The 20985-nt window shown below is 47.3% G+C and overlaps 1 protein-coding gene across 3 annotated transcripts in view; it reads left to right on the top strand.

Annotated features, from left to right (window-relative positions):
• KCNAB1 (potassium voltage-gated channel subfamily A regulatory beta subunit 1) overlaps positions 1-20985 on the top strand; it is a 338389-nt gene that overhangs the window by 155578 nt on the left and 161826 nt on the right. The window lies entirely within an intron of this gene.

The raw sequence follows: 20985 nt of genomic DNA, 5'->3' as shown, positions 1-20985 counted from the left end.
ACCCGGGTCCAGCTGGACCTCTCTGGGTCCCACACAAACTTTCCATACCCGGTTGGCAACAGGGCTCCTCCTTTTTAGCCCAGGCCTGCCTTCCCTGCCTGGGGCTGCTTTTAGAACAGCCAGAAGAGAAGCTTTCTGGAGATGGCGATGGATCCGGTATTACTCAGAAACAAAGGCCCAGTGATCTCTAGAGCTCCTGAGGCCCGAGGAGCCCTTGGTTCTTAATTCCCACTCCTAGGCACTGCTCTACCCCATAAAGCCAAGGACCCCACACTGAACAATTCTTAGGAGTAACTTATCTGGCAATGCTTCACATTCCTCCTGTTTCCTCAGAACAACCTGAGTGCTTTATGAAAATATATGAAGAATGGGTGGCTTTTAGGGCCTGATCAGAAATATGAGTCAAAATTAATAAAAAAAAAATTGAAGCATCAATCCAGACGCTGCTACATCAGCATCTTTTCGAGCTGGGTGATAGACGTGTGTTTTCATTGAAATAGATCAAGTTCATTCTGTCCTTGGCAATGGTTCAGCTCTCACAAGCCTTCGTAGGCCAAGCTGTGTTTTACAAATTGGTCTATATTGCAATGCACTTTAATTAGGAAGCATAATAGATAAGTACAAAGTGATTTCATTAAGCCCTTGCTCTGTAATTTCACCATCTCCATAAGTACGCTGCCAGCGTGGGTCCCCTGAGTCAGTGCCACATTGGTGACAGGAATTCAGAGGCGGCCTTGGTCTCCGTGCATGCCTTCCCTCAGAGGGTGTCACCAAGTGTCTGCTCTGTGGTGAGCTGACAATTAAAGGCCACATGCTCATCTGGCTGATGGAGCTCTTGGTTCAGATCTGATGCCCAGCGGGCACTGCGTGGTCAGAGGCCACCCGCCTTTCTGGGCTCTACCACCTCACTTCCCCAGACTCTCTCGTCCTGTTCATTCTGCAGTGGCTCTTCCTCATGACGCCATCTGTTCCTTCGGCGTGTTTATTGGGTGAGGCTCTCTACCATGCTCAAGGGACCTAAGGACAAGAGCAGCCCGTGCCCTCAGAGGCTAGCCCAGACCTTCTGGACTCCAGAGGGTGAGCCCAGAGGAGCTCTGCAACCATGCTTAGGTTTTCTCCAAACTCTTCCATCTCTTCATTCCTCCCCTCCCTTTCCTCCTCCAGGTAAGGGCTGAGGAGTGCGCAGTTCCTAAAATCACGGCACTGATTTGCCAGCATGTGCCCTATGGTACAAAGGACAACAGTTTTCATCATGGTGGATCCATTGTGTGCTGGTCAGTGTAGAGCACTTCATGCCTATTGTTGCATTTAATCCTCACAAACCCATGTGAGGGGGTTATTCCTCCTGCCTTGGAAATGAGGAGTCAGGTTCAGAGGAGCTGTTCCAACATCTTGTGGGCTGATAGGTGGCGAAGCTGAGACCCAGACCCAGTTCTGTATGGCCCTGGTGCCCCAGCTCTTCAAACTGGCCGCATAGTCTGCAGAAGTGATGGACCTGGCTGCAGCGTCCTTTCTCATATACACATGATGGTATCCATGCCCCTCTTTGTACTGATAAACCTCATTAAGAAACCTCTGTCTTTTCGTTGGGCTGTTTAGCCTGTTATCATTTAATGCAATTGTTGGAAATGTTGCATTTACATTTGATTATGTTCTGTCTCTGCTTTTTATTCCTTTGTTTTTGTTTACTGTTTTCCTTTGATTCTTTGGAAAACTTTTTTTAAAAGTTTCTTATAGTTTATTGATTGTCTTTTTAGCTATAACAGTTTACATTAATTTTTAAATGCTTCCTCTAGAGAATGCAATACGTATCCTTACTTCAAGTATCTAGAATTAATATTTTACGTGGCACAGAGAAGATACAAACTTTGCCAGTAGGTAGGTCATTTTGGAGATACACCATACCCTTCAGATACCTGTTTTAAACTCTCAAAACAATGTCCAAATTTTTGCTTTTTAGAGTCAAATATTTTAAAGAAACTAAGGAGAAAACTTGTTTTTAATACTTACCACTATGTGGGCCATTTTTAATGTTCATTGCTTCTTCCTGAAGGTTTGATTGCTTACCTACTTTATTTTCTGTCTATTGGAAGATCTTCCCTATGCATTTTTTTTTATACTAAAGAATTGTTTAAGCTAGAATTTTCTTAGTTTTGTTTTACCTGGAAAACATTTTTATTTCATGTTATTTTGAAAGATATAGAATTCTGGATTAATTTTTTTTTCAGGGATTTGAAGATGTGGTTCCACCCCTCTGGCCTGTAGTTTCTACTAAGAAATTGCTGGTTTTGAGCTGTGGCTGCCATGTCAGTAATATGGCTGCCTTTGGGGTTTTTTTTCCTACATCTTTAGCTTTCAGCACTGTGATAGAATGTGTCTAGGGATGGTTTTCTTTGTATTTATTTTGCGTGAGTTTTTCTGAGTCTCATGAATCTTTAAAATAATATGTTCAACAAATTTAGGAAATTTCAGGCATTACTTTTGAAGTATTTTTTCTCTCACATTTGATTACACATTTTACACTTTTGAATATTATCTACTTAGGCTCCAAAGATCTGCTCATTTTAAAGAAATATATTTTTTCTTTTTCTTAAATGGGTAGTTTCTATCCACCTAGTTTAAGCTTATTAAAACTTGCTAAAATCACGGCACAAATTATTAAGTTTTCCTGACAAATGGTAAGTTCATTTTATGACTTATTTCCCATACATTGTATTCTTTAATTTTGGGTCCCACTATTTCATGTGTCTGAAACAAGGGATCCTTTACTCTCCCATATCAGTATGTGGGTCTCAATTTCCCTTGTCCCCAGGTCCAACATGGATGGCCCATGGCTAGGTAGGTGGACGAGGTTTATTGCACTGCATCTGATTCTTTTGTATAGTTTCTATTTTCTCTGAAATGTCCAATTATTTTATTTATTAAGAGTATATTTTCTTTTCCATCTTTAAGTGGTTAATTTGCTGCTTTAAAATCTGTCTCCTAATTCCAACATCTAGGTCATCTCAGGGTCATTATCCTGTTTCTTTATATGTTGGCTAGTTTTAGATTATGTTCTGGACACTGTGAATGTTGTGTGGTAGAGACTCCAAATGCTATTATATTTCTCTAAGGAGTTTATGTTGTTGTAATAGAAGGCCATTACCTTGGTTGAATTCAAAGTGCAAACTGTCTCTTGGGCAGTCTGAAATCTTATTTCCATGCTTTTAGCTGTGCCTTGGCCATTTATAATCTGCTTTGCAAATTCGTAGTTCAGGGGTCAGCGAGCGATATGGACAGAATCTGCAGTTCTTCCCTGGCGCCTCTGGCCCGCGCATTTCTGTGACTTCTCTCTTACTTTCCCTGGTCTCTGGGGTCCCAAACTCTGTCTTCTAATTCTTCAAGCCAGATAAGCTGCAAGATTTCTATTGGCATCTTAGTCACTCTACATGACATAACCTGAAACCCACTCATAAGCCAGAGTCACAAGAACAGGACATCCATCCAGTGCCAATTTGTTCTTTCAAACTTTGACTCCCTTCTGGGAGGGGACTTAGGACCTGAAATTTGATTTTATTCTACTTATAAGACAATAAATTAGCCTGTCACTATTTCATGGGTCTGAACAAGGGCTCCTTTACTCTTGCATATCAGTATGTGGGTCTCAATTTCCCTTGTCCCCAGGTCCAACATGGATGGCCCATGGCTAGGTGGGTGGACGTGGTTTATTGCACTGCAGAGGAGGAACACCAACCTTGGAGAATCCAGCTCTTTACTTTAAGCAGCTAACAATCCTAATCTGTGTCCCTGAGGGAGACTTTACCAGATTTCTGCTGCAAACTGAACCCTCAGTAATGGCCTTGGGTTAAAAGCAGATAGGGCCTCGCATCCTTGGCATAACCAACAAGAACACACAGACACTCAGGGTCTGGAGCAGGTGGTCTCCCTGACGCTCTCCACCAAGGACCTTCTTGGGCTGCTGTGGGATGCCTTCATGTGGGTCTGCTTATTGTTATGCACTTCTTTGTCCAGCGTAGAGAGCGGATATCTTTAGGAAGAACATTCTGAGAGGAGCTCATGTGTCCATTATAGGAGTTAGAACTGACCACTTCAACATTGCTGATCCCACTGCTAATAGTAGCCACATGGGTGACCTGGGAAAAGTGCCACCAAGCACAGAGTGGCCCCGAGTCCACCCTATACTCTCACCATACTGTGTGTGGCTCTTGGATGGACATTCATTGCAAGTTACCATGTATGAAAGGCCAGGTATAGGGCGGGCCCAGGTCCACAGACACAGCCATTCTGCCCATGTTGCTTCACAAGCAGCCAATCAGCAGATCTCATCTTGGATTTTAGCTTCATAAACTGAGTTCCTAGGAAGGAAGATGGAAAGCAGTGAAGTCCTTATAAACTGTAAACTGTGCTAGCACAAAAGCTCTCAGCCCATGTCAGAGGCTCCTGTCAGTTCCAGCAAAAGAACAGTTGTGTCAGCCCCCCGAGGAAATCCCAGCCCAGAATGCCAAGGGGGGGAAGGATTTGCCCTGCTGACACCAGAGGAGGGCCACTACCTCTGCCTTCCCAGGCCACTCCTGGGCAACCCCCTACCCCAAGTCAGAAGCCCCAGCAGGCAGAGTTATGGGCTACAGAGCTCTTTCCACTGCAGGTGACAAAGAAAGAAGCTGGTGCCCCTGGGGTAGCCAGTCCTATCGTGTTCCTTGCCATCTACAGGGATCTGGCTTTGACCCTCTTAAAACAAATCTCACCATGTCATGCTGCTACCCCACCTCCTGTGATTTCCCATCACAATGAAAATAAAATCCAAAATTCTATTCTCACCCTAGAAGATCCAGCATCTGGCAGCTTCTCTGACTTTGGTACTTATCACTGTGCTCTATGTTCACCTCAGTATGAGACCACTATACAATCTCAACATTCTTTCCACACTCCTCAAGCATGCATCCCTCCAGCGTGTATGCCCCTGCCACAGGACCTTTGTACAAGCTGTTCTCTCCACTGGAATACTTCTCTCTCAGCAATTAGCATGATTTCTTAACTAATCTTAGCTGTCTATTCAAATATTATCTCCTTCTTGAGATCCTGCCTGGACACACTATTTAAAATAGAAATCACTGTCCTTTTCTACCTCCCACTTATTTTTCTTTATAGCATTTATCATTTCTTGATATATTATTATGTGATTTGTTAAATTACTTATTTGTTATTGTCTTCCTCACCAGAACCTGAGGTCTTTAAGGTGTTCTCACCTGTTCCTTGGAATATCCTCAGTACCCAGCACATAATGGGAACTCAATAAATACTTGTAGAATAAATGAATGAATGACACCTATTAGAATCAAGAGTAGAAAGAACATTCACCATGTTGTTGCTCAGACTCCACTACCTGAAAAGCAGGCAGGAACGAGTTGGCAAGAATGCTAGCTGCAGACCTCTCTGTTCTAAGTAGAGTCCTCTTCCCTAGGTTTACTCCCCAGACTTGGGGATATGGCTCAGTGGTACAGGAGCTTTGCTTATGGGAGGCCCTGGGTTTGATCCTCAGCATGGCAATTACCAAAACCAAAGTTTGTCCCACCAAGTTAAACATTTTTAAAAAGTCTAGTAAAGGCAAATATGAGAAATAATAAAATAGCAAATTTCTATAGTAGAAATTCATCCTCTCTTAGTCAAGTTGGGAAAGACAGGGGAAGGAGGTTGTGCTAATGTTGGGCACTTTATTTCCTTCCCCAAGGGAGATGTACCATTTGCCTCGACCTGCCTTACATACTGAGGTGTATGTGTACCATGGCCATACGATCCATAAAAAGATGAGCCTCTCCTAATGTAATAGATCAAGATGCCTTGGTTCCCGGCATGGGGTTGTGGCTCAGTGGTAGAGCACTCGTCTCGCACAAGTGTGGCCCTGGGTTCGATCCTCAGCACCACATAAAAATAAATAATGAATAAATAATGAAGGTATTGTGTCAGCTACAACTAAAAAATAAACATTTAAAAATGCCTTGGTTCCTCTATGCTATTAGCATGACCCTTTAAGAAATATGATTTCCAAGCCATATTTACCATGTTAGATGCACACTATTGATGTGTGAGTATTAGGTCACAGACACTTTATGGCTGATACTGAGGCAGTGCCCTGGGCTAGACCCTGGCTCACAGGCTAGACCTCCAGGCAAGTGAACCACAGCCTGACCATTCAGCCTAGGAGGGGAGGTGGATTTATGAGCACGAAACTGGAAACTGGCTCTATGGAACCTAATGAAGAAAGACTCAGGGCACAGAGTTGGCAAAGGGAGAAAGTGGCCGGCCCATCCTGGAGTCGGGGAGCCAGAAAAGACACAGAAAAGGGAATTCTGGAGAGGAGGAAGGCCACGAAGGTGGCAGACGTCTCAGCAGATGGCCTCCTTCCCTCCCGCTCGCCGACCTGGTGCAGATCCTTGAGCATCCCAGAACTTGGATGGCTCCCTGGCACCCACCCACCTTTCATCTGCTTCCCCGCCCCTGCAGCTCTGTCTCTGCCTGTGACTTCTGAGTGGCTCTCGAATCCTCTAGCTCCTCCTCCCAGCCTTGCTTCTCCGTACCTCAAGGCCAAGGGCAAGGTGGCAAGGAAACAAAAGCCTGTGGAGGAGTGGAGTGTGGCCTGAGCTGGGCTGGGCTGGTGGACAGGAAAGGGGGCCCAGGCAAATGCGGCTGTGGAGGAAACCACATGGGGCTCGGTGCACCACACAGGGGAGCATGGGCTCTGTCCTGGGGAGGGAACCAGGGCCTGTCTCCGAGGTGGGGCTGCAGCAGAGGCTTGGAGGCTGGCTAGAGGGCCATGTGGTTTCCTAGGACACACTGCAGTGAGATGAGTCCTTCTCAGGGACGCAGCCCAGAGCCACCAGATTCCCCAACTGTCGCCTCTCATTTTGGGCACATATTACTGTTGTGGTGGAGCCTCCTGGAGTATGGATTTGGTGCTCTTTATCACTCACCAGGTCACCTCATCCTGCAGTTACTACATTGTTGTAGAAACATAACTATAATTGCACATTGTAATTGTTACTGAATTCTGTCAAGTTAGTCTTAGCCCATCCTTCATCCAGTCTGTCCTAGTTGTGGGCCATCTACAAATTCAATATCACCTCCGTTGCAGGGGATTCACTGGTGATTATATTAGGCATCTCAGCACAGTCAGAACTGCGCTGGGCAAGGCACTGGGGGTCTCCTTCTGGAGACAAGCTGACCTATGCTTCGTGGACTTGCCAGCCCAGCCCCCTTGGCTCCACAGTCTCTGTGGTCTTTGCCTGGTTGCAGAGATGCTGGACACTGGGTATTTGTACCTTTTCTGCCACTTTCATAATAACAGAGAAGAAACAATGAAAGGTGGGACTAGCTTTGAAAGGCTTAGCCCCACTGAAGGGATGCATGCAGATGGCTAGCTTGGGGTCATCACCTCTTTCTCTGCCTGTGCCCACCCCTGGCCCAGGAGTGGCCATCAGCCTGATCAATGGGAAGTTTCCAGGGCTTGTTTCTTCTTGTCTCTAAAATTGGGGCAGCATTTGCTTGTGGGCATGTTGTAAGCCTGTCTAGCGTGCCTTCTCCCAGAGCCCTGACTGTTGCCAGCGGCTGTCTCTAAGCTCACAGAAGTTGACCAGGAGGCTTTCTGAACAGAAAGCCAAGGGGCTGTCCTCTATAGTCCCCGGGGCTGGGTCTTGGTTCCACCTGAGCCATTTCTTCTGACCATTCCCCCTTGAGACCATTTTTCTGGGTGGAGAAAGAGGTTCTCTTAAAGGACATCAGAGAAGTCCTGCTCTTGATGTCACCACCCACTCAGAGACTCCCTAAGACAAGGCCGGATCTGAGCAAAAGCAAAGGAAACCCCGGAGGAGGGGAAGGTGCTCCAGCAGGCCTCCCGGGGGGCTGTCCTGGGTGCTGCGGTGAGCCCCGGTTCATTCTGTCCTCCCAGGGCACAGCACAGGCCTTCTCAAAGCTACCAGGCCTTCCAGGCTTTGCAGAAAAGCCCCTGTGATTCCTGCATCTAGGCTACTATTTTGGTTAAGAAGCCCAGCCTCCCAATCATGGCTCTGCCTTGACCCAAAGAGAGTGACATGGGTCCGGCCAGGCACAGCTGGAGAAAAGCCGCTTGGCCACACCAACCCTCAGTCGCTGGAACCCGCTCCTACAGTCTCGAAGTGATTGATGCGGCTCTGCAAACAAAGGTTCTCCAAGTAGTTCTTTGAAACCATCCTGAGATTCTCCTCTAAACCCTCTGTGCTCCGTAGACATTTGGACAATGGAGATGTCTGTAACAGAACAGTGCGCCCCCTGGTGTGCAGTCAGTGACGATCCGCATCTGTCACTCTGCTGTGGAGTTCTCCACTGCCACACCAGGCCAGAGCCTCCTGAGAGCAGAATTCTACCTGCCCTGAGCTGCGGTGACATCCAATACCTTCATAGCACCGTCAGTCCAAGAGATCTGGTTTTCCTTTCGGATACAGCCATTGTGACATGCAAACACCATTGGGTAAAATTGAAAAGTATTCATGAAACTGTTGGTGGATCCTTATGTAAACCGCTTCTTCATTAGGTTGAGGGCAATGGTGACTCAGTGCACCTCCTTTGGGTGACCAGTTTTGTCCCTGGATGTCATGATTACTGTTCATTTTCTAATTTCCATAACCAAATTTGCAAAGAAACGTAGATGTAAAGCCATTCCCAGAATTTCTTCTAATCTTTTCCATGGTGCTTTCACCAGCCCTGTGGGGTTAGCTTCCAGGAACCCTGAAGCCAGCCCGAGATCAAGTGGAAGTGGAGTTAAGGTCTGCCAGGTACCCTCTTGGCCTCGCCCCTAGGATACACCCCACTCTTTGTGCTGTCCTAAACAACTCCTGCTACTCTGAAGAGGGATCAATGCACACGGTAAAGAAAAAAAAAAGGGCAGAGTGAAAAGCAGGGTGCTAGCAGTCCTCGAACAGACCGTGTGCATATGTGTATGTACACATGGGTGTGTAGACCTTTTTCCTTATAAAACGGTAATGCCTTGTAAAAATCGTTCTCCATCTTGCTTTTTCCTTTATAATGTATTTTAGAGACAAAGTTATGTCTTTGTGTCTGCCTTGTCTGTGTTAGCATACTCTCAGTGCAGGGATACTGTAATTGGTGGCATGGGTCCTATCAGCGAGCATTTAAATTTTTCTTCTTTCCTTTCTGCACATACTCAACAACATGATGTGATTTTTTTATATACAGATGTGCATATATTCACAGAAGAAATGTCTGGGAATTAGCTTGCATGGTCAAACGAAATGTCCATTTAAAGTCTCATGCCAGTTTGCAAATCCCTCTATAACAAGACAGCTTCAGGATCATGCCTTCTGATCTTAACTAAGTCGGATATTTCCTATACCCTAGTAATGAATGGTAACATCAAACTTTTAGAATTTGCTAGCTTGACTGATAAAAAGTAAAATGTCAATGTAGTTTTAATTTGTATCTTTTTTTGTGGATTTAAAATTCACATTTTTTCCTTTTGTTCTCTCAACTTTCTGTGGATGTATTCATTTTTCAATCTGGTTGTGGATCTTCTATTGATGTGTTAGAAAATTACCCTTTTGTATGTCAGGTGAGATATAAACAATGTTTTCCCCAAAACATTTGGTTTTCCCATATGTGGCCAAATGTTGCACACTTTAGGGTTTGTGTCATGCATTGGAGGGACTTCTAAATAGTTCTTTTTTAAATCCCAAATTTTCTTTAGAAACTTTCATGGTTTCACTATCCCATTTAAATTCCTGCTCCATCTGAACATTGTTTTGGTGTAGCAGGTGAATCCCTACCTCCACTTTAGAGGGCAAAGGACTTTCCCAATGGTGGCAACTGCAGTCAGGGAGATGGAGATGCAGACCAGCTGGGCGAGCTGACCATCAAAAGCAGCCTTTGCTGACCTGCGGACTGATCTTCCGTGATGCATTCCTGGGACTGGCACTGCTAGCCGAGGGGTGGCCTGGGGAGTGCCTTCCTGCATCCCTGGGGCAGGCCCCACCTGCCTGTGACTGTGCCCGGGCCTCCATGGAGGTGAAGACACCGTTCTCACATGCAGGCTGTCATGGGGACAGTGAGGAGAGGTGTGCACTGCGGCCTGGCACCCTGCCCAGCAGCTAAGAGCTGCCCTGGGAACATGAGTGCAGTCCTTGGCTTTGCTCTGGGCTTTCATTCATTTAACTTGCTTCTTATATAAATAGAGACCTACCCTAATGGGCAGTTGAGGTCCCTTGCCTCTCATTTTGGCCTCCTTCACAACTCATGCACCCTTTTCTGGCCCTTGGATCCTGCCACTCTGCCATCAGAGCTCAGCACTCGCTGGGAGTGGGAACCTCACACCCACAACCTGGAATTCCCCAGAATGGCCTCAACTTGCAGCTTTCTCATTTCTAGTTCTGTGATGGTAGCTATTTGCCTAGGCATTATCTAACCCCAGCCTTTCTCCTCTTCTGAGTACATGCAGGACCCAGGGCTAGGCTGGTCTTCCAGAAACAAATCAAACAAATCACTTCCCTGCTTAAAGGATAAAACCCAATCAATGGCTCCATGTGGCAAAGTGCTCTGTGATCTCGCTCCTGCTGGCATCCGGAGCCCTTGGCTTCTGGTAGATTCCCTGATGTGTGGCCAGCTTTCCACCACAGGGGACAAATACCCAGAGAATCAACCTGGAGGGGGGAAGGGCTATTTTGGCTCACCCCTCTGTCCATGGCTGCTTGTCCCTGCTGCCTGAGAACATCCCCAGGGGAGCATGCAGCAGAGGCCACCTGCTCACTGCATGGTGACTGGGAAGCAAAAAGAGGAAGATCCCCAGCCCCGAAGTTCCCCCAAGTGCCAGTGGCCAACCTTCTCCACAAAGGCCCCACCACCTCCCCAAGGCTGACGACAAGTGCTTAATGCTGGTCCTCTAGGGGATACTCCAGATCCAACCTCTAGCACCTGGTCATGCAGTCCATGTTCATGCAGCTGAGGCTGTCCCCCCGCTGGCCCTTCCCTTGCTCTTCTCTGGCCTGGAAAGCCATCTTATCCAGAGGGCCCTCTAGCCTCCGCCTCCTCTCTGCCTCGCTCCCTTTGCACTGCCACCTTCCACCCCAGCAGAGTGGCTCAGAGCCATTGTAGTGACCACCACCAGGCCTGTATCCCTCCTTGGGTGGTATTAACTATGTCTATGTCCAGTCTTCCTCAGACTCCTGTTCCTCGAAGTCGAGGGCCATTGCTCTGCTTGCCTCAGTCCGTCGCTTCATACTGCTTGAAACTCAAGATTTTTTTTTAATAAAACATTAACTCATTGAAACCCAGACATTCCCTGGGCCTCAGGGGATGGGAGGGCACGAGGCTGTGGAAGGTGAGTTCCAGCAGGCCAGACCTGCCTCAGGAGGAGCTCATGCTTCTGATCCTCATGGCATTTCCCCTGCTGTTGGTTATTTTATAACATGAGCCTGTTGTCAGGTGATGGATGATGAATCAGGACTGTGCTTGAGAACAAATCCTGTATGAAAATAGATCTGCCCAAGCAGCGTGCTCTCAAGTTGGTTGGTTCTATACGTTATATAGATATGGAAATAACAGCTCGAGGTGTCTTGGGCCAATATTGTAGATCTCACATTTTATGGGAACTTTCAGTTTTATGAGATCAATTTGTGGTTACCTACTTGGAAGCAGCACATCAGAAACATTAGTAATAGTTTGAAGCACAACTATCTCAAGCTGTTTCCCAGGGAAATAACTCTAATACTTACATCTATTTATCTACTTTAATTTTTATAATCCCGAACACATTTAAAAGTAACAGTACTGCTCACCATAGAGCTAAAATCCTGGCTGTTGTTGAATTGGTTTCGTCGTCTGTGGGGAACAACCACCAAAACATTTTTAAGCAAACCTAGAGGCCATGGCTCTGGACAGCAACTCAAAGAGACTTTGGAGTTGAATTCTGACAGTGAGTGGACATTACTCGTTCAGATGGTGAGGACTAAGGAAACTTGACAGCTGAGTTTAAAGTGATGAAACATTAGACTGGTCTGTACACACATGATTCTGTTAGAACTCCACAGATAAAGGAGAGTCCTTTTGTGATTCTAAGATATTATGGCTCAGTCTTCTTCTCTTGGAGAATGCTCTTTCTTTTGAGCAAGTGCTCTTTCTTGAGAAAGAAATACAGGGAGTGGAAGGAAGGAAGGAAGGAAGATAGAAAGGAAGGAAAGAAGGAAGGAAGGATGGACGGTGGACACTGTGCCAGCTGGAGCAGGACGAGCTAGGACAGGGGCACGGTCATGCTTGGGGCCTTCAGCAAGTTTCACATGAGCTGTGCAGATCTTCAATTTCAAAACTTGGCTTTTGATACATGTGGATTAGAGTATATGTCAATGACACCACGGTGAAAAGACTAGGCGTGGAGCGTGTGAAAATCCTAGTGCAGAGTGCAGAGCGGTAGGCAAGGAAAACAGTGTCTTGAATACTGTTCGCATTGTCACTCTGCTACCCAGGTTTTCACCTTGGCTATCAATCTAACTAAATTTAATGTAATTCATCTGGCACTTAGATGCACAGAAATTATTCAGATTATCTACTTCTCCCTTAATCTCCTCCTCTGGAACTACATTCTATACCAGTGAGATAAGTTGGAAATAAACATCCTCTGGGGACAGGAGTCAGGTTGGAGGTGGGGAGAGGAAGTGGCTGTCCTGAGGAGTACAAGGTTGGTGGCTTCAGAGCTCTTTGCTGGGAGCGGCTGCAGCCCTCCTTAAAGGAGTCAGAGAGCCGAAAACAATAGTTTGACCTGCTTTCACTTCTTTCTTCCCCAAGTTCATTTTTCTCTTCTTCATCCTTCCTCATTCCCCTCCCCCATTTTCCCGCCCCCCCTCCTCCTCTCCCAGGGAGCCAGGGTTTACTTTGCTCAGATGCCCATGGGCATTGTGTCCACCATTTAAGGAAGCCTCCTGAGTGGAGCCAAGTGGAGCTGGGCACAGCTGCTCCGGACACTGCTAGTTCCCCTGCTCCAGGGGATGAGTGTGAAGGGCACCATCCTGGAGTCCCTGGAGTGGGCAGAGCTGGATTCGAGCCGCCCCCCTCCTCTCAATTCTTGCTCCATCTCCGTCAGGGAAGGAGCAACACTCACCTTGCAGACAGCTGTGAGAGTAACCCAGCAGCGCAGCACAGCGTGACTGATATATGCCAGTCTCCCTCCACATGGAGTATTGTTCCTCTCTGTGCCATGCACCGTCCTGTGAACTAACAGCAGGGCTTATTGCTCGGGCTTCCTAGTCTGGTGGAGAGACAGTGTGTACCCAGGAAGAGTGCGCAGCCCCTGGTGACCCTGCTGCTGGCTTCCCCAGTTAAGGGGACTCTCCATGCCTCTCTCGCCGCCTGCCCAGGGAAGGCTCCACGCCTCTGATTGACCAGGTTCCAGGAGACACAAATCAGGTCAGGTCTGCAGTTCGCTGTGCCTGAAGATCCACATTCAGGCACAGGATTCTCTCCCCTCAGGTTGAACGCAGCCGCGTTCCCCTGGGAAGCCAGAGGCCTTGCTCTCCTCTCCTGGGCGTTTCTGCTTCCTTTCCTGCCATCAGGCTTTCCCTCATGGTTCCCTCCAGGCTGAGACTGAAGGGAGAGGAAACAGAGTCCTTAGACCTCTTTCCTGTCCCAGCTTCCTGTTCCTTGATGCTCTGGGGGCAGCCAGCACTTCCCTGTGCAGCAGAGTCCCTGTCCTGTACGTTCTTCCCCCTCGGCACTCGTGGGCCTGCGGGGATGGGCAGGCAGCACAGTCAGGACTGAGGCAATCCTGGTCACCTGGCCCCAATGCCACCTCCACACCACCAAACCTCACCAGCACTCTACCACATGCCTTGAAGAAGTACAGTCAAAATATATGGAAATTTCCAGAGTGGGGAGGTAATTCCGGCAGGAGGTATGGTGAGGGCTAGGTTGACACTCAGCTAGACAGGGGCAGGCAGGAACCCAGCTCAGGCTTGAGGGTCAGGGAGAAGATGACAACAACCTCGAATGGTGACTGTCACTGTGGTGACACAGTTGGAGCAAAGTGTCATCCGTGGTGAGTGGCAGAACCATTGAGCTTCAGGGTCTGTTAGGATGACCTGTCCTCATGACTTTGCCTCCTTCCGTACAGGCAAAAGCCCAGCCCATCTTGGTGTGGTAACACCTGTGTCCACTATCCACTGACCACGTCCTCAGGCAGGCAGCAGGGCACAAGCCACGAGCTTCCCAGGGATGCCCGAAGGTGGGTGTGTTCTCTAGGCCTGTATTCCTGCAACCCACAGGACCACATTGGGCATGGGCTCCTAGGCCACCCAGGGATAGCAAGACGTGCTTCTGGCTTTGTAAGTGTTTGTCCCCTCCATGGGGTTCCTGGAAAGAGCTGGTGCTGGGAGATAGGATGATCCTGCTCACTCGAGCTTTTCCACCAACCAGGTAGAGGTAGGATCTGTCACCTTGCCCTGTCTATGACGGTAACTAATCAGACCTGTTCAATCTCTCCCTCAAAGTGATGAAAAGGATCAAGTACCATGTGAACATAAAAATAGTTTCTGAAGTTAAAGTGCTGATATTATGGTCTGCTAGGGGAGACATTGCTTGTCACAGTTAGCAGAGGGGACATTCCTGTAGGGCCCACTGTGCTGCCCAAATACCATCCCAACTGCTTGGCAGCCTTCACTGTGGCCCAGTGGGAAACCATCTTGACCAGAATGCAGCTCAAGTGAAAGCAAGAACCCAGCGGAAGCAGACTTCTGGAGAAGCTTCATCAACAACTACAGTGAAAACAAGACCAAAACAACGCGAATCCTTGAAATGCTTGGCAGTGACTCAGGTTTCCTTCTGAGCAGGAGAGAGATGGTTCTGCTGAATGCCAGACTCCATGACACTGCTTTCACAGTGTGGGGGGACTGAGAGCAGCACAGTCCTCCGCCCTCAGCCAGCTTGTGAGTTGTGATGCCCTCCCAGCAGAGGGACTCTGGTTCCACATCATCCTGCAATTCCATGGGACAATGTGAGCAAGTGAGGGAGCCCTCACCACCTGTCACCACCCTTCCTGGGCACTGCTGCCACCACAACCTGCTGTCCACACTGCCCCCTGACAAGGTGATATGCAGTGGACACCAGTGTAGGGGCAATGTCCACCTGCATTTCCAAAGGGCCTGTGATGGTCTCAGCTAATGGGCCAAGTGAGTGAGGGCAAGGAGAAATCCAAGCTAAGGAACAAAATCTAAATAAGAATGAAGAAAAAGAAAATAGAGGGAGACAATAACATACAATAAAATAAGATCTGTTTGTAAGTTTATGCTCAGAGACTCCAGGAGCCCGTGGTATCCTATCTGCAGGAAAATGGAAACCCCCCCTCTTGAGCACCTGCTAGCATACACAGGGTACACCAGATGGAGCTGCATTTCCTGCCAGAGCCCACTCTCTACTGAGGGAATGAGGTCAAAAGCATCCTGGGATTCTCCCCTAAAACAGGCAATAAGCTGCCTGAGTTCACTTCTGGAGTGAGAAGTATAAACAGATAAATAGCATAATTTGTTTTATTCACTTGTTCTTTAATTGCATGCTGTGCTTAGCAGGCAGTGGATACGCTGGGAAGGCTTTTAATCCTCTTTCCTGGTAGCAAAGATACAAAACCGATCTCTACATTGATAGTGCTTGCTCTGGGGTAAGAGAAATGGATCATTGTTTAGCAGTAAAATTCAACTTTGAAGTTCATTTTAATTTAGTTACCTTTTTATTATGGTCCTAGATTCTGTTAGTTTATCATATGATTGGAAACAAAGAAATACCCTTCTTTAATCAAGTATAATCTCAATACATGGAAGAATTCAAGTTTGTTAGAACTCATGTAGCCTGGAATTTTAGATTGTGAAACTTGAGTTTAAGGCAGACTTATATGTCTGTGGCTTGGTGCCTATCTCCCTGGCTAACATGTTATTATGGCTCTTTAGTTCCAGAAAGTTCTGAGAACCTCAGAGTCCAGGCACTGGACAGGATCCCATTGGACTGGCACAGGCCTTACTGAAAGGAGGACATCAAGCTGGCCCTGTGATGGTTCAGGGTGTTAGCCTAGGATGGACAATGAGACAGGGAAGTAGTTGGGGCTTTGGTGGCTGGAGACGCGTGGGGAGAGCTTGAGGCAGGAACTTCACCAACTGATTCAGAAGAACCATGTTTGAGTATTTCCACCAAACCTAATTTGAATTAGAAACAGAAGAATAATGATCAATTCCAATATCTATGTAAAAAAGGATGTGAAAGAAGAGAAAAAAGAAAGAGAAAGAAAAGGGAAAGGAAAAAAATCCATCAACAAGGATATTTTGTGCCATGGTACTGAACTACAGCTACAGAGCCAACTGAATTGAAGTAAATCCAATGTTTGGAGCACCTCATTGTTCTAAAGGGACAGAAGGGAGGAAGCTTAAATTAAACGAACTTTAAACATTTACTGAAATAATAGCAATGTACCCCTGCCTGTCTCTGTCTGATGTTTAAGTTTTCCACATTCATCCTGCTAATTGCATTGTCTGGAGTGGCCGCTAGCTGGAAGCTCTTAGAGGGGCCACCCAATGGGAAACAACCCAAGCCTACCACACTTTCAGCTCTACATGGTGTTATTTTTGAACTGGAGAAAAGCTCAGAGGAAATAACGTAATTCATAAGTACAAATGTAGTCTGTGAGATGGTCCCATGAGGTCCGTGAAGAAATAAACGAGCAGGAACATCTGGTTTCCATACAAACAAGGAGCTCTGTGCCTCACCCAGGAGCACATACCTAGAGGGCACAGACCTGCGGCTGGCCATGACCTCAGGTTGACAGTGACCTTCCTTCTTAAATGATCTTCGATTAGGAGAGACCTTACAAAATACCAGTTTTCTTTTCTAAGAACAGGTGTGATGAGTCTGCATATTGGTACGAGGATAAAATTAAATAATTCAACATGAATTATTTTCTTCACAATAGATGATCAACCAGAGGTAGCTACAATAATCACCAAAAATTAAGTAGTCGAATGTGAAGGTGTCTAGGAGGAATGGCTGAGTTGATTAATGTAATGGAAAGGTGTTTTCTCAGTCATATTAATCAGCAGGTGAACTTCAACAGATGAGTCTCAGACATCTTGCTCACCCAGGTGTGTTCTTCTCAGCATCCTCTGTTTTAAAACTTACCAGCAGAGGGATTAGAGGGCAGAACAACCCTGCTTTCTTACTGAGCCGAGGCAGGTGGGGGACAAAACAACACCTGCTTTTCAGAAAATCTTTGTTTGCAGGGTACTCGTAGTTTATGTGGCACAACTATGTACAGAAGAAAAACCTAAAATATGAAACATAGAGTTATTAATGTCTTACCCTAAGATTTAAGAAAGAAAAAAATGCAATTAGTTTAAACAAAGAAAAATTAAAAGTTTAGCTCTAAGTGCCAAGTGAAAATTATGGTCCAATTTTTGTGGTGTCACAAAGAAAACTCTAAAGACAAGAAAAGCAGGTCACCCCAGATTGAAATTGTCCCAAGAAAAATGAGGTCTCTAGTCACATCTCTCTCAGCTGATGATGTGGTCTTCAACCCCTGGGAACCAGCGGATAGGTGAGGCACGGGCATCGTTGCCTGCTATTGGAGAAGGTCACCTTTCAGGATTTGAGCCCTCTGTAGACCCCTTAAGGTTCAGTGAAGACACCTGTCTTTCTCCCCACCCATGAGAACCTGGGTCCCTGGGAGGACCTAGAAGATGAGTCCTTCTGGGGTTATTTGGCAGCAAGCAGAAGAAAACAAGGAGAGGAATCTGGGAGCAGAGGCCTGGAGTCATGCCTCAGCCAATCGATGGTGGGATTTCAGTGGAAGCCCTCCTTCCTGTCTGTGGCCCGGTACCATGTTAGAAAACCAGCCCAGAAATGGTCCCATTAAAATTAGAATTCCACAGACGGCCACAGCCAAGTTCCCTGTTTGAATACCCATTTTCTTCTCAATACAGGTGCTCACCACCTCCACCCGATCGCTTCCACTTCAAACTTCCAGCTTCTTGACTGTGTTTTTCTTCTTTAATTTTCATTTCCTACAGAGTTCTTTTCTCCTCTATGCAATTTCCCCTGCTATTTCCTTTATATGCTTAGTCCTGTTGGTATTGGCTAAACCATTTCTCAATTTTCATCTTAGCTTAAGACAGAGACCATTTGCCATTTTGTTCTTTCTTTCAACTATTTTAAACTTCAGAGCCAAATGTTCTGTTTTACATGCACCAACATCTGCGTGCAGGTCTTGTTATTTCTGCACTATCATTGCCTGTCTCCGGCATTTTGCTGTGAACACCAGAGCATGTCAGGATGACTTTGGCTCCGTGCCCAGCACACCAGTACAGATGTTTTTAAATTTTAAATAAATGAGATGAAAAGCTGAGTCAATCAAAAAGCGTTGTTAAAGGGAGGTGATCCTTTTATTATGGGGGGAAATTTTCCTCTGGAAAAGAGTGTTCTGAATATATTTAGATTGTTTATAGAGCATTTTTACTTGATGAGAGGATGAGAGAGGAAAGAAATGGAAATTTAAATGGAAGATGAGCAAGAAATAAACATAAAGCATTTCTGCAGTTAAGACACAAGGTCATGATAATGCATGTTTTGATTCACTAAAATTTCCAGGAAAGCATTGTTTGTCTAGTGGCAGAAATCTCACCTCACACATTCTGGCTAAGCATTAAGTAAGAGCTGTTTCAATTTCTAAGATCTGTTTGTATTAAAAAATTCCTAGTACCTGCCAAGTCCTGGTCCTGGGCCAGGTGCAGGGGAGGTATTGACAGGTGCAGCCTCTGCCTCTGCCCAGCTGGGGAGAGGGAAGTCAGAGAGCAGGGCTCAGGGCCTGGAAGACCCGCTTGATTTAAAAGTTCTCTGAGAGATCTATCCAGGGTGCTGTGGGAGGCCATTGGTGAGGACGGAAAGGAAGTGAGCCCTGGACTTGTCTGGGAGCTCTGCTGAGGTCTCTGAAGTCCTGTCATCCCAGACAGAGCTGCTTGTACCACCCTGTGCTCACCCAGGGGGAGGTGAGCGAGAGCAGCAGGAACCTGCTAGACCAGCCACCTCGTGAGCAGAGGGGAGCTTGGCACAGGGAGTCTGGGGGCTCCCGGGATGGGGCACAGAGGATGGAGATGGCAGGAGCAGATGCAGGCTCACAATCCCATGGCATTCTGTAGGGTCAGGACCACCCTGAACCAGGAATCCTGAAGGGTGGGGACTGAGGTAGCAGGAAGTGCTAGGGAGAGCACCTGGGTGAATATGAGATGTCCTCACTCAGTCCACAAGTCACAGAGAACCTCAGGAGTCATCCTCCTCAACTCCTGTGTGGACCTTTGTATGGTATCTGACCCTCTGTGGCCCTGGGGCGACCCTTCAATTGCCAGGCCATCTGCTGGTTATCTGTGTCCCTGTAAAGTCCACACCTCAGTCAGCTCTGCTCTGGAGGTCACACTCCATGGATCTACTCCATGTTCTCTTCATGCTCCTGCCTGCCCAGGCCCCAGGTGACCATCTGAAAAGGTAGCCTTGCCACACAGGAGGCAGGCTTTGGACAGAGGGGGCAGTTGCACCTGAAATTCTGCTCCCACCTGACCATCCTGGCCTCGACTGGCTTCTGCCTCCTGGACCCCCACCGTGGGAAGTTAGCTCCCTGACAGCAAGCCTGTCTGCAGGCTGCCACACTGACCTGGTGCTGGCCTCTCAGCCAGGAGCACCGACGCCTGGCTGGTCCTGCTGGCTAACAGAGCAGGCACCCTGTACCCACATGTTCCACAAAGCCTCTTAGAGGATTCTAGTGCACACCCAAGGTGAGAGCTCTGCTCTGAAATCCTTAAGCAATGCAGCAAATTGACTTTAGAAGTGGAGGAGGGTCAGCTCAGTCTGTTGGCTATTGATCTTTCTGGCAGTGGACTTAGTTCTCAATGCTCTCAGGTCAACTGGAACGAGGGAGTCCATTTCTGCACTGAGGGCCACCCTTTCCTCTCCCTTTCCCACTCACTGTCTTTTGTCCCTTCCTCCCTCCCTTCCTTCCTTTCTCAAATGTGTATTGTGTTTCTGGATATTTTGTGCAGTGTGCCAGGATATAAGAGAGGCCAGGCCCAACCCAGTCGCAGGAGCTCACAGACTGGTGAGTGGGAAACTGTAAGTGGCAGAGGCTGCCTTGGTTCTCTATTGCTCTTAACAAACCACTCCAAGATCCAGGGGTCTGCATATCATTTACTGTCTTGCTGTTTCTGGGAATCAGGAATTCAGGTGCAGCTTGCCTGGGTCATCTGAGATTGTCTCCAGGCCACAGGCAAGGGGACTGCTGAGCTGCAGTTCCCTTGAGGCTTGGCTAATGGAAATCCTGCCTCCACACTCACCTGGGAACAGCTGGGCCTTGCCTCCTCTCTGGCTGCTGGCCAGAGGCCTCCCTTAGTCCCTGCCACATGGGCCTCTCTGAGCAGAGCCCACAGCCTGGAGGTCAGACCCCTCCAGAGTGAGCAGGGCAGGGTAGGCATTTTGTAACCCAGCCTCGGAATTGATGCCTGTCCAGCCCATCCGCAACAGAAGGGGTTCCAGGGGGGGCATGAAGGCCAGGAGATGGGGACTGGGAGAGTACGCTGGAGGCTGGTTACTGTGGAGCCATTGGTGTGACATCACTGAGGACACGCAGACCTCAGGTTCCCTGGCACAAATGGTCCACTGAACATCAGCCACTTCCTGAAGGAGGAAAGGCGGGGAGGAAGCAAGCAGGATGAGAAGGAAGCACCAGAGATAAGATAGAGGTGGCTCGTTATTCCTGTCATTTTGTTTTTTACTTTGCTCAAAAGTGCATCTCAACTGCTGTCTCTACTGGGACTTGAGATAACCTCCCCAGTTTAATCATGCCTGTCCCCTACCCCCTTACTCCCTGAAAAGACCAGCACCAGGCAGGGAGGGAGAGAACACTTAACTGTCCCTATTTTACTCCAGGAACAAAAAGGC

Source organism: Spermophilus citellus, assembly GCF_964194105.1.
Source record: "Spermophilus citellus genome assembly, chromosome: 7".
NCBI lineage: Eukaryota > Metazoa > Chordata > Mammalia > Rodentia > Sciuridae > Spermophilus > Spermophilus citellus.
The sequence above is the reverse complement of the archived record's forward strand: the minus strand, read 5'-3'. Positions and strand labels throughout refer to the sequence as shown.